This window comes from Corylus avellana, chromosome ca11 (assembly GCF_901000735.1).
Source record: "Corylus avellana chromosome ca11, CavTom2PMs-1.0".
Lineage (NCBI taxonomy): Eukaryota > Viridiplantae > Streptophyta > Magnoliopsida > Fagales > Betulaceae > Corylus > Corylus avellana.
The window spans coordinates 15279302-15293231 of record NC_081551.1 but is presented as its reverse complement, the minus strand read 5'-3'; the positions used below and the strand labels follow the sequence as shown (position 1 = coordinate 15293231).

At 32.7% G+C, this 13930-nt stretch overlaps 1 long non-coding RNA gene across 2 annotated transcripts; it reads right to left on the bottom strand.

The window, feature by feature from the left end:
* Positions 1-10751: 10751 nt before the first annotated feature.
* On the bottom strand, positions 10752-12431 carry LOC132166793 (uncharacterized). 2 transcript variants are annotated; one of them, XR_009438607.1, is made up of 2 exons: positions 12377-12431; positions 10752-11041 (listed from the first exon to the last, which is right to left on the bottom strand). It is a non-coding gene; the product is annotated as an uncharacterized LOC132166793 (long non-coding RNA). The 2 variants fall into 2 exon arrangements; XR_009438606.1 differs by lacking the exon at positions 12377-12431 and adding an exon at positions 11553-11672.
* Positions 12432-13930: the final 1499 nt, after the last annotated feature.

The window sequence follows — 13930 nt, the reverse complement described above, 5'->3', positions numbered from 1 at the left end:
TAATTGAGTATTAGGCCTACAAGAGGAAAAGCCTGAGAGGCCCACTTTAAACGAAGACTACTATGGGACTCGAGATGCTAAAGAGGTACTAGCTCTATGCAAAGCAAGGAATCCACCTCATTGGCAAATCAAATTCAAATAAACATTTATTTACACAAGAGATCCCGTATCTCAGGGGATCGAACTGCATATGCAATTAATGAAAAATCTCATAGTATACGGGAGTTGATTGCAGCTATGATTCCTAAGTCAAATACAACTCCAATTGAAGAGTCAAAGAACTATATAAGGAGAGCTTCAACTAGGTATGAAAGACTTTTTCTCTCCACAAGAACCATATATTTTATGGTAGGGGTGTACAAGGGAGGCGGTTAGTAAGTGCTAACCATATAATAGCAAATAACCACTACTGAATAATTGGATAACCACGTACGCTGGTTGCAATTATCGGTTATAGGGATTAAAGAAAGCGGTTAATAATTGGGTAATCCAAAACCGGTTTTATAATATATATTATGTATAATAAAAATATATTAATAAATATTATAAACTTTCCTTTCTCCGTTGCAATCCCTCCTCCCCTTGATTGTGGGGGCGCTATGAGGTTTTCTTGTTTTCTTCTAATTGTTGGCGGCAACATTTGGTGAAAGTTCAGTAATTTTGAATGGTTACTCTAATTGCAATGGAAAAAGTGAAAGAACTTGACGGATTAGATTATGGTATTGAAGAGACGATTAGACCGCTAACCTAACACAGATTCTAGAAACCCATAACGTTGTATAATCGGCCTTCAATAACAGTAAAACTGTTACTATTAGTTACAATTAACCGCTAATCGGCATATCGGTTATGGTTGCGGTTATTTAAAAATGAATAACCGCTTAAATCGGTTGCAGTTTTGATTAGGAGGGAAATAACCACAACCGATTGTACATTTTTACTGTACATTATTTACGTCTTATCCTTTTGAAAGCACATCATATCAGAATTGTTCTTCATAAACTTACACCGACAAGCTCTTTTGCTTACATCTCCATACCTTGCATTATATCGCATCTCAGCATGTCTGGAGCCAAAGAAAAAAAGAAAGCAATTTCTAAAGAAGAAATAAACAGATTTCCTTAAAGAATCTCATACTGCATTCACGAATTTGTGCTACTTTTCATTGATTTGATTGTCTTGTAAAATCTGGATTTCTTTGGTTTGACTTCAGATCAAAATGATTTTTTCTTTTTTTTTTTCTTTTTGGTTAGTTGCCATTCTCTCCTTTTGTTTGTTAATTTTTTTTTTTTTTCTTCTTCCTTTTGTTTGTTAATTTTCTTCCGACAAGATTGTTCCTTAGGCCTCTAATTTATAAAAAAAAAAAGAAGATTTTTTTCACAAAGCAATAAGAGAAAATAAGTTAATTAGAAAAAAAAGAGATAATAAGTTAAAAGAGTACCCACTCGATTCCTTTTATGAACAATGGCGCAGTGGGCTGGGGCCAAGTCAATAAAAAACTTCTATATCCATGCCATGTTTGTCCTTTTTTTTTTCATTTTATTATTATTATTATTATTGTTTTGGTTTCTAATTTCTATTCATTCCTATTCACGCTTGAGCTCCTTCTTCAATTTAGTGAAGCAAATGAAAAATTATACTTAATCACCCTAAATTATTGCCCATCATTTTCAATAATTAACACCCCAATCAACTTTTATGTCACTTTGTACCCTCCATCAGATCTTAGAATTTTTCCTTTTTAAAAAAAAACCCAAAAAAAAAAAAAAACAAATGTTTATACACAGTTTTCGATGATGACGCGGCACATCTTACGGAGTCGTGTTCTCACGTTGAAGGAGGAAATGGGCTGCAAAAAAAGCAAATAGAACAAACAAAAGGATCAAAGCAATCGGTAGTGCTCTAGTGGGGAAAGCTCTGATACTTAAGTCAGCATTTGAAAGAGAAGAAATACTAGCAACAAAAACTGGAGAACAAGGTTGCGATTACCTGAGACTTTTGATATGACTTGCATTTTATAGGTCTCGAGTAGCTGTAGTCCCGTAACCGATGGCTCCCATATCCCTGAGTATTTGTTGTGCAATTACTGGTGAATGATATGGGTTGTTTTACCGTTCCCTTATCTTTAGAAATTTGAATTTATGGGTAAGCAGGCTCATCTGAATGAACAAGTTGTTCTCGAATAAGGTTATGTGTATTGATACGTTGACAGCTAGTCCATGTGGATAGCTTTTTCAAATGTGGGATAAAATTACTCGTTTAAATTAAATACATAGATATCTATATTTGCAAAATGACCGACCTACCCCCGACACTTGATTATTTTGCCCCCAATGAATTGGGCTTCGAACTGGACATCTGAGACCTTATCGGGTTAAGCTGTCCGAGGCCTTTTGAGGTCTTATCGGTCCATGGGTCGGGTCTATGATCCATTGGGCCCTACAAGGCTGATCCATGACCCAACAACAAACAAACAAAAATGAAGTAATTTACCATATAATTTGTGTATCACAAAAACTATATCTATAAAAAAGTTCATAAACATGTGTCAAAATTGATATATTAGCAACATAATATGTAGGCACTATGTACAAAAATGTATCAAACTGTAGTTTACAAAATCTGAGCATATAAACAACATTTTTGTTGTTGTTCAAATATATATATAGTATGAATAGAAATAACCATGCAATAAATCAATGATTGAAATGCTCAAATTTTCACTTTATTTATGAATGCTTTACTATTTATCAGGGAAAAAAAACTGGGTCACAAAAGAAGCTCGGTTTAAATCCTAAGAAGAAGATGAAACTAAAGGGCGGCTTCTGACTTCCGACCATATTTTAATTTTTCAATTTTTTTTTTCTTTAAAAAAACATATTCAAAACGGACAAACTAGCGAGTCTATGATGCAATAGTTTAGTAACTCAAATAATTTTAAAACAAAGAAAAACAACAATAATAATTAAAAAATTATCTTATAATACAAATAATATAACCTATACATAAAAAAAATAAAAAATAAAACTGCAATTTGGATGTCACACATGAATTTCAAAGGAAAAGAAGTCTACGTGGCTAACAAAAACAAAAGTCTATGTACATGAGAAAAAAACCATTAAAAAAGACAAGAAGAAGAGCAAATTAAGATGAAGAGAAGTTCACATCTTTTCAGTTTTGGGTATATGGCTGTTGACGGCAGTTACTAGAGCCAGAGTTTTGCACCCCTTTGTATTCAAGTATAACCTACGCTCCTTTGATTAGAAAAAAAATAATAATAAATAAAAATTATAACCTACAATCACTTCAATTATAACCTGCCCCTTTGGGTGGAAGGTTTTTATCTTGACTTTTGTGTCGATGGGGATTAGTTTTGGTGTGAGGGTTTTATTCTCATGGCCAATATAATAAAAGTTGGGAATATTAACTACCTATATATTAGATTGAGTCTGCTTAGAGTAGATATGTTCTATAACTGTAAGTTTGGACATGGGTTAGCGAATATTGAAGTCGTAGATAAGACTTGATTGTAAGATTTTTATATTTATCTCTATGATGTTATAATCTCATAGCTTTAGTTATGATTTATCAGAGCTTTATACTTTTTGATGTAAGAGGTTTATGCTCTTAATCTTTTTTCAACCAATGAATATAAAACATTCCCTTAAAAAAATAAAAAATAAAAAATTATAACCTATACGCTAACCGGGTCTCTTTTGAAATCTAAAAGGAACCAAGTGATCATTTCTTTGAATGTGGGGCTGTAGATCTATTTTTATTTTTATTTTTTTAAATTAAAAAAAAATTGGCAGTGTATCCCAACAAAGTATAAAAAATTTGCAATGTGATTCATCTGTTAACAATTTCCGTCTGATTTAACCGAAAATTCCGTACGTGTTCCAAAATTGCCCCATATTTTTTGATGGAATTTCAAAAATGCCCCTAATTAAAAAAACCAAAATCATAAAAGAAAAGAAAAAAAAAATTATGGGGGTGGACAGCCACCCCCTTGAGCCATGGGGGTGACCTGGCCACCCCCATCTAGCCGGATTTGGAGTGGCGAGCCATCCCCATGGCCCATGGGGGTGGCCAAACCACCCCTAAAGAGTCAAATGGGGGTGGCTAAAACCACTCTCAAACCAACTGGGGTGGCTCAAATGGCCGAATTGGTGGTGGCGATCCACCCCCCACAGCCCATGGGGTGGTTCGGCCACCACCGAGGACCAAATATAGGGAGTGGCCAAGCCACCTCGAATACAGGGGTGGCTCCACCACCCTCATTTGGCCCCTTGGGGGTGGCCACACCACCCCAATGGGCTGTGGGGGTGGTGAGTCACCCCCAATCCGGCCAGATTGCATTTTTTAAAAAACAAATTCAAGGGCAATTAGGTCTTTTCAATAATTTCCGTAAAAGAAAATAGAAATTATTGACGAATGGGTCACATTGCAAATTTTTGATAGTTTTTTGGGTTACATTGTCAATTTTTAAACATTGAAATTCGAATTGCAAATGGGATGAAACATTAGAGGGGTAAAGTGTATTTTCTCCATGTAAAAAATAAAATTAGTATCCATTCAATTTTATGAAAATATAAGCAAAATAAAAAGACAAAATGATTTGTTTGGGTTTGCGATTTCAAAAAGTAAGATTTAAAAATAGCGGTTTAAAATGTTCGATCTAAAAACGTGAGTTTTAAAAACACAGTTAAGCGTTTGGCAAAATCACAGTTTGGCCTTTAAAATTGCAGTTTAGTCTTTAAAATTGTGCCTTTTTTAAATTTTTTTTTTTTTTTTAGAAAAAAAAAAAAAAAAAAAAAGAAAAAAAAACCTCATTTGCTGCAATTTGAAAACACAAATTTTTTGCGTTTTGAAATCGCATTTTTATCTATAAAATCTTAATGCCAAACGCATCCTTAATATATTTCAATTTTCAATTTGAAAGTAAAATTCTTTTATATCCCAAAAATCATTGATGATTGAATTTGTATTCAATTTCGCAGCAGTTTCTCTTTCGATCTACAATATGAAATAATCAATCAAAAACACATCTTTAATTTTGATGAGAAGCCTAATTTTGATAGTATTCATAGATGAAAATGAGTTTGTTCTATGAAAATGAATTCTAAAGTGCCACCAATGTTCTGTTGTGATGTTACAAATATTGGTTTTTATTTACCTATTAATTTTTTTGACCATTTGACAATAAAATCCATTCATGAGTTTTTATTATGGAAAAATCAGATATATGGTTGTTGGGGAATAAAAAACTTTTACAACCTATTTTTTAATTGCTGGTTTTAATGTTTTTTTTACCGTTGGTTTTTACATTAAAAACCATTTGTCTTCAATGTAGAAGCTTTGTTGACCGTTTGTCTTAAATACATGGATTATATGGCTGTTGTTTTTTGACCGTTGGTTTTAATACACAAATTTCATGATAATGAGTTTTAAAAGAAAAAAAAGATTCCCCATGTCTATATAAGCATGTGTTTAACTTTGACAAAAAATCATCAAAAAATATTACTTTTTTAGTAAGATTTCATTTCCATGCTCCAGTATTTTTCTTTGTTACCAAAGAGAAAAATAGAGTTATTTGCTACTCAATTTTTCATCCTCTTCAATTTGAGAAATTGTTGTTCATTTGATCTTCGTTACTTGAAAGTGCGTTCTTAACGAAGATAGATGCTATAGTCTAATCCTGGGAAGTTGCGTGTCAAGAGATCTGATCGCACCGAGTTATACACTCCGGGAGGCACGAAATCAACCTTTAAGGACAACGCTCTTGCGTGATTCTATAGTTTTGTGAGATTTTTCGTTGCTCTATTTTTTATTTACTGTATTATATTTATCTTATTGTTAATTGTTTGGATTAATATTATTTAGCATCAATAAGAATTTTTGCACCATCCATTTAATTTTACAACAATCTTAAAGGTTGAATATGGATGCACAAATTCTTACTGCTGCTAAAGTTCTTCCAGATGCTACAAAAATTGAATCTTTTGATAGAAATAATTTTAAACGTTGGCAACAAAAGGTTCTTGCAGTTTTAGATTTTACAAAAATCTCTAGTGCTCTAATTGAGCCTAGACCGGATGAGGAATCTGAAGAACAATCCAAAGAATTAAGAGATTGGGAAATGGCTAATACATTATGTGTGAATACTATATTGAATTCTTTATCTAATGAATTGTTTGATGTTTATTGTCATTTTACTATTGCTAGAGATTTATGGGATGAATTAGTTGGTAGATATGTGATTGAGGATGATGGTACTAAGAAATTTGCTGCAAGCAATTTCTTACATTTTTCAAATAACCGATGAAAAGAGTATTACTTCTCAAATTCATGAGTTTCATAACATAGTTGCTGAATTAGCCAAAGAGGGTGATGGTCTACCCGAAAGTTTTATGACATAGTGTCTTGTTGAAAAATTACCCGACTCTTGGAAGGAGTATAAACTCCATTTCAAACAAAAAAAAGACTTTCATGAGTCTTCAACAAACCATAGTGCATATTAAAATAGAAGAAAAGAATGAGGGGAAAAGGTTAACAAAGCTAAGGAATTTATTTCCAAAGCTAATTTAGTAGAAGAGAGATCTAGTAGGCCTCCACAACACTACAAGAAATTTGACCATAAGCCCAAAAGAAAACCTTGGAATAATAAGAAAAGATTCAACACATCTCATTCTCTAATACAAAAGAAAAAGGTCAATTGTTTTGTTAGTGGCAAAGCAGGTCATTATGTAGCGGTATGTAAGCAGAGGACCACCAACAACTACAAAGGATCAATATCAAAAAACAAGGCAAATGTGACGGAAGTGGAAGAGATCATTGCAGCTGTCATATCCGAAGCTAACATGACCACGGAAGTAAAAGGATGGGTAATTGATTCTGCATCTACTAGGCACATTTGTGGAAATAAAGAAGACTTATCCTCCTACACACCAATAAAGGAAAATACTGAGCGAGTAATTGTTTGAGACAATAGATTTGTGCCTGTGGTAGGCAAAGGGAAAGCTCTCTTAAAGCTAACTTCGGGTAAAACTCTTTCACTCTCCATGTTCTACATGTTCCTTATTTCCGACACAATCTTGTTTCAGTACACTTGCTTGGTAAGGCAAGACTTAAGGTTTTATTTGATGGAGGTATTGTTACCTTAACTAAGCATGATGCATTTGTTGGTAAAGGCTATGAAGATCAAGGTCTTTTTGTATTAAATGTTACTAATATTATTAATGAAAATTCATCTTCTTGTGCTTACTTGGTTGATTCTATTAATATTTGGCATGGTAGACTTGGACATGTAAATCTTGGGTACATCAAGAAAATGAAAGAAACCGGAATTATTAATTCACTAAGTGAAACCAATATGGATAAATGTGAAGTATGTGCTGAGACTAAAATCACTAAAAAATCTTGTAAATCTATTACAAGAGAAACTGAACTTCTTGGGTTAATACATAGTGATTTGGGTGATTTAAAGCACACAATAACTAGAGGTGGTAAAAAATATTATGTGATATTTGTTGATGATTACTCTAGATTTACTAAACTTTATTTATAAAGATCCAAAGATGAAGCCTTAGAAATGTTCATAAAATACAAAATTGAAATTGAAAATCAAAAGAATAAAAGGATTAAAAGACTAAGGACTGATAGGGGTGGTGAATATGAGTCTAATCCATTTAAGGAATTTTGTGAACAAAATGGCATAATACATGAAGTTACACCTCCTTATTCACCGGAATCTAATGGAGTAGCCGAAAGAAAGAATAGAACTTTGAAAGAAATGATGAATGCTATGCTTGTTAGTTCCGGGCTACCCACTAACATGTGGAGGGAAGCCATTCTTTCGGCTTGTCACATTCAAAATAAAGTGCCTCATAAGAAAACCGGTAAAACTCCTTACGAACTTTGGGCAGGTCGTAAGCCTAGTTTGAAATACCTCAAAGTGTGGGGGTGTTTGGCAAAAGTTATGCTACCCGAGCCTAAAAAGAGGAAACGTGGCTCTAGAACTTGTGATTGTGTTTTTATTGGTTATGCTTGCAATAGTTCATGTTAGATTTCTTGTTATTAAGAGTGATGTTTTAGATCACAATACCATTATTGAATCTGAAAATGCTATTTTCTTTGAGAATGTGTTTCATTTGAAAAATAAGGAAAAATTATTGCATGAACCTTCTTTTACTTCTAATAAAATTGTTGATGATGTGCAAGAATTGAGGAAGAGCAAGCGAGCTAGAACGGAAAGGAATTTCGGTAATGATTTTATTACTTATATTGTTGATGATGATCTGATATGTTATAATGAAGCAATCAAATCTATTGATGCACTTTTTTGGTTAGAAGCTATTAATAATGAATTATATTCAATTATGTCTAATCATACATGAGAACTTGTTGAGTTACCTCCTAAGACCAAACTAATTGGTTGTAAGTGGGTGTTCAAGAAGAAACTCAAACCGGATGGTACAATAGATAAAAACAGGCACGCTTGGTGGCTAAAGGCTACAAGCAAAAGCAAAATGTTGATTATTTTGACACTTATTCTCCGGTTACTAGAATTGCATCTATTAGAATATTGTTTGCTATTGCTTCTATTTATAAACTTGTGGTACATCAAATTGATGTTAAGACCGCCCTTTTAAATGGTGATTTAGAAGAAGAAATTTATATGGAGCAACCTGAGGGACTGGTAATCTCCGGTCAAAAACACAAAGTTTGTAAATTAGTGAAATCTTTGTACGAATTAAAACAAGCTCCTAAACAATGGCATGAAAAATTTGACAAAGTGATGTTGTCTAATGCTTATTCTATTAACGGTGGAGATAAATGCATTTATAGCAAGTTTAGTAATAGTAAAGGTGTCATTATTTGTTTATATGTTGATGATTTGCTTATTTTTGGAACCAACATTAATGTTGTGCATGAAGCTAAAAGATTTCTTTCATCTAATTTTGATATGAAAGACTTGGGTGAAGCTAATGTTATATTGGGCATTAAAGTTCTTAGAGATAATAATTGTTTTACTTTATCTCAGTCACATTATTTTGAAAAGATGCTAAAAAGATTTGAGCACTTTGATTATTCACCTATGTCTACACCATATGATTCTAAAATACATTTGGTTAAGAATCACGGTGATAATGTTTCACAAGAGAAATATGCACAAATCATTGGTAGTTTAATGTTCTTAACAAACTGTACATGCCCTGATATTGCATATGCTGTCGGTAGATTGAGTAGATATACTCATAATCCTAGTGTTGAGCATTGGGATGCAATCTCTAGATTGTTGAGATATTTAAAATGCACAATTAATTATGGTTTGTCATATTATGGTTTTCCTGCTATATTAGAAGGGTATTGTGATGCTAACTGGATTTCTGATTCAGATGAACTAAAGCCTACCAGTGGCTATGTGTTCACATTAGCAGGAGGAGCTATATCTTGAAAGTCCTCTAAACAAACTTGCATAGCAAGATCCACAATGGAGGCAGAGTTAGTTGCCTTGGAGAAGGCTGGAACTGAAGCTGAATGGCTAAGGAGCCTTTTGATTGATTTACCTTTATATGCTAACCTAGTTCCACCTGTTTGTATTCATTGTGATTGTCAGGCTGCTATAGCTCGAGCCAAGAGCAAGATCTATAATGGCAAAAGTCAACATATCCGATTAAGGCACAATATTGTGAGGCAGCTTATTGAGACCGGTGTAATATCCATGGATTTTGTGAGGTCAGAAAGGAATTTGGCAGATCCTTTGACCAAGCCACTAGCAAGAAGGCTGGTGAGTGAAACATCGAGGGGGATAGGACTGATACTCAAATGATGACACTGTGATGGATACCCAACATCTATGATTGGAGATCCCATGAATGAGGTTTAATGGGAAACGAAGTCACAAGTGATCATTGTATGGTATTGTCATTCTATGTTATTTTACTATCTTGTTGAAAAGATTATTGATGAGTCCATCCCTATAGTGTAAGACAGTACAAAGATGCAGGGTGATTAAGGATGAGTTTAAAACTCTTAAGCATAGTCCATACATGTTGGGATGGGGTGTTACATGCACACACCCTTGATGGATACCACCTATATGAGTGTGGAGGTGGTGCCGCTTCCTATGAGACTTGGGTAGGTCTCTAGAGCACTCATGAAACCCAGGGGCGCATGGCCTGTATAAGGAGCCAACCCGCAGAACAACCCAATTTTTTATTTTATTTTAATTCTTATTTATTTATTAATTTTCTTTTGGAGAAAGTTATGTGGGTGATAAGTTTGCTTACTTTATGAATTTGGTTAAAAGAGTCTAACTCTACCACAATTCATTAAGTTCCTACTTATTTATCCTAGTTGTGGTTAAAACTTTCGGGTACCACATCAATGCATGCTTTCAATCTCCTTCTATTCTAATATTTGAACATGTGGGAGATTGTTGTGATGTTACAAATATTGGTTTTTATTTACCTATTAATTTTTTTGACCATTTGACAATAAAATCCATTCATGAGTTTTTATTATGGAAAAATCAGATATATGGTTGTTGGGGAATAAAAAACTTTTACAACCTATTTTTTAATTGCTGGTTTTAATGTTTTTTTTTACCTTTGGTTTTGTAACGCCCCGATATTTGAACTAGCAAATATCGAAGTCGTGACGCTGCAACTTTAGAAAATACAATCTTACAGCGGAGTATGTATATTTTTTTCTTTTTCTATGACCTAGGAATAACTTACACAACACAGTTGAGCTGACTGAAATACCTCGAGGTGATATATTATTAAATAAAATAGAAACATGGTTTTCATTACAACATATGTACACACTAGGTGTACCAAATATATGCCACAGACGGCACCTAAATTAACATAGTAATATCTATTAAGTTTACACACATCACCATACATAATAAAAGCGATTAACATAAATGAGACTTGCTCCATAGAGTAAGCATAAATCCTGCAGCAGATGGTCTATCAACCATCAAAACCAGTAAAAGGACCATCGTCCTCACTTTCTATCCCTGCATCAAGATCTATGTAAAGATGACGTTATCATATTTACATAGGCAAACAAGTGAGTAATCTATTTTCCTAGATATAAAGACTAAAAAGACTAGTTTGAACAAATAAGATTAAAGACTAAAATATATAATAATGAATGAGTTGTGAATGCAGCATAATGACAGATTAGTTTGTGTTTTATGATAATCTTTCTTCAGACCTCTTCTCATGAGCTCTCAGCCCGCTTACGTCCGTTATGTCCCTCACACTTTAGAGGTTTACCTGTTTGGTGCTGGCAACTACACCGCCCCAGCTTAGTTATATATTAGGCATGTTGGACGGTTATATACCCCCATCCACTGAGATACCGACAGTTCCTCGTGGCAATCCACCCAGCTTGTTCTTAAGGTGGCTATCTTATCAGCCCATTTTATTAGACACATTATGCAGCAGTTGTATTGCAAAATTATATCAATAAGACAAAATAAGAATTCCTATAACAATAAAACAAAGCTAGTACTCAGTAAGTATATCCATACTTACACTCCTTAGTGTAGTATTCTGCTCCACTTCTGCATATAATACATACATACAAACAATACTTAGTTCATTCTCCAATAATATCATTGTTTTAAAGACACTCATCTTTTTATATTTATTTATTATCCGTCACTTCATCTTTACTTACTCATTTTATTATATTAATCTAAGATAGTTACTTATAACTAGCTTTATGCCTAAATTCATTTTTGGTGACGAGGCTAATGGCCAGTATCACTAAATACAAACAAGTATTATAAATAATATATATAAAACATGACTCATATTTTGGAGATGAGACCAATGGTCCGTACCTACCAAAGTATGAATCAAAATTTAAATAACAATAAAAGAAATGACTGAATGTAAATACTGAATTCATATTCTGGGGATGACCGCCAAAAATATGAATTAAAATTTAAATGACATAAAAGAAATAACTGAATGTAAATAATGTATATTTCGGGGATGATATCAAATGGTCCTTACCGCCAGAAATATGAACATAAATTTAAATGACATAAAAGAAATAACTGAATGTAAATAATGCATATTTCGGGGATGAGATCAAATTGTCCTTACCGCCAGAAATATGAACAGAAATTTAAATGACATAAAAGAAATGACTGAATGTAAATACTGTAAAGTAAATAATATATAGATAATATTATAAGTCCTTAAATGATTTTGTCCACTAACTCTTTATTATTAATTCACTTGTATCCATTACTTTATTTTACATTATACGCTTTTTGGGTCTTTAAACAATTAAATGAGAACAAGTGATAAAAGTAATAAATCATGATATTTATACAAGAAACACTTACCCAAAAATCCTTAGAAGTAAAACTCCACCAAATCTTCTCTAGGTAGCTAGTTTAGAAAAACATTTGAATACTACAAGAAAGATTTTAGGCTATATGGTTTTTGACTAGAACTAAGAAATAAAATGAAAGGAGAAGCAAACAATTTTACTTGTTCTAAGATTGTAAAAACTTAAGTGAAAGTGAATTTAGCTAAGGCTCTATTTATAAGAGAATGAATGGTTAGGATTTATTTTTACACATTTGATCTAAGGGTTGAGATGGATTTAACCAAAAGAATGAACCTAGTCCATATTTCATGCTCTATACTAATTAGAATTTTCATCCAAAATGAGGGCAGTGTATTCCGATCCATTTTTCAATGTCCAAACGTACTCCGATTGACATGAAATTTTGAGAGTAGATAGAGGGCTCCAATACAAACATTTTATATTTTTGGTTCGACTTCATCCGAGTTCGTTTAAGTCTATTTTTGGCCTACACAAAGTTTCTAATTCAACTTAGGCTTTAACTATTTGCATTCCCACTTGGCCACTTTCCTTATTAAATCATTATAATCATGATATTTACTATAATCATCATTACTAGAAGACTTTAAGCTTTCAACAAAGGTGGCTAGCCTTGGTATCTTTCTTTAACAGTTTTAATCTCATTTAGACAGTATGAAAATTAAGACACTGCTTTTTAGGCTAAAAAACTGAAAAGCTTCAAATTAATTTATGACTTCGCTAAACACCAATATAAATAATTTATTCACTAGATTGGGTTTGATTATGCCCATAAACATATTAGTGAAGCTAAATTTTTAGAATTGAAGAAATATACATAAGAGGTCAAAAATCAATGTAATATACCTTTAACACTAAATAGTTATTTAATATCATTAATCCACATATCATTGTTCTAATTTATCGATTATATTTTTAATCTATTTAATATTATTTAAATAAGAGTTTTAAAATCTAGGTCGTTACAGGTTTTTACATTAAAAACCATTTGTCTTCAATGTAGAAGCTTTGTTGACCGTTTGATTTTGTTTGTTGACCGTTTGATTTTTTGTTGACCGTTTGTCTTAAATACATGGACTATATGGCTGTTGTTTTTTGACCGTTGGTTTTAATACACAAATTTCATGATAATGAGTTTTAAAAGAAAAAAGATTCCCCATGTCTATATAAGCATGTGTTTAACTTTGACAAAAAATCATCAAAAAATATTACTTTTTTTAGTAAGATTTCATTTTCATGCTTCAGTATTTTTCTTTGTTACCAAAGAGAAAAATAGAGTTATTTGCTACTCAATTTTTCATCCTCTTCAATTTGAGAAAGGGTTGTTCATTTGATCTTCGTTACTTGAAAGTGCGTTCTTAACGAAGATAGACGCTATAGTCTAATCCTGGGAGATTGCGTGTCAAAAGATCCGATCGCACCGAGTTATACATTCCAGGAGGCACGAAATCAACCTTTAAGGACAACGCTCTTGCGTGATTCTATAGCTTTGTAAGATTTTTCCTTGCTCTATTTTTTATTTATTGTATTATATTTATCTTATTGTTAA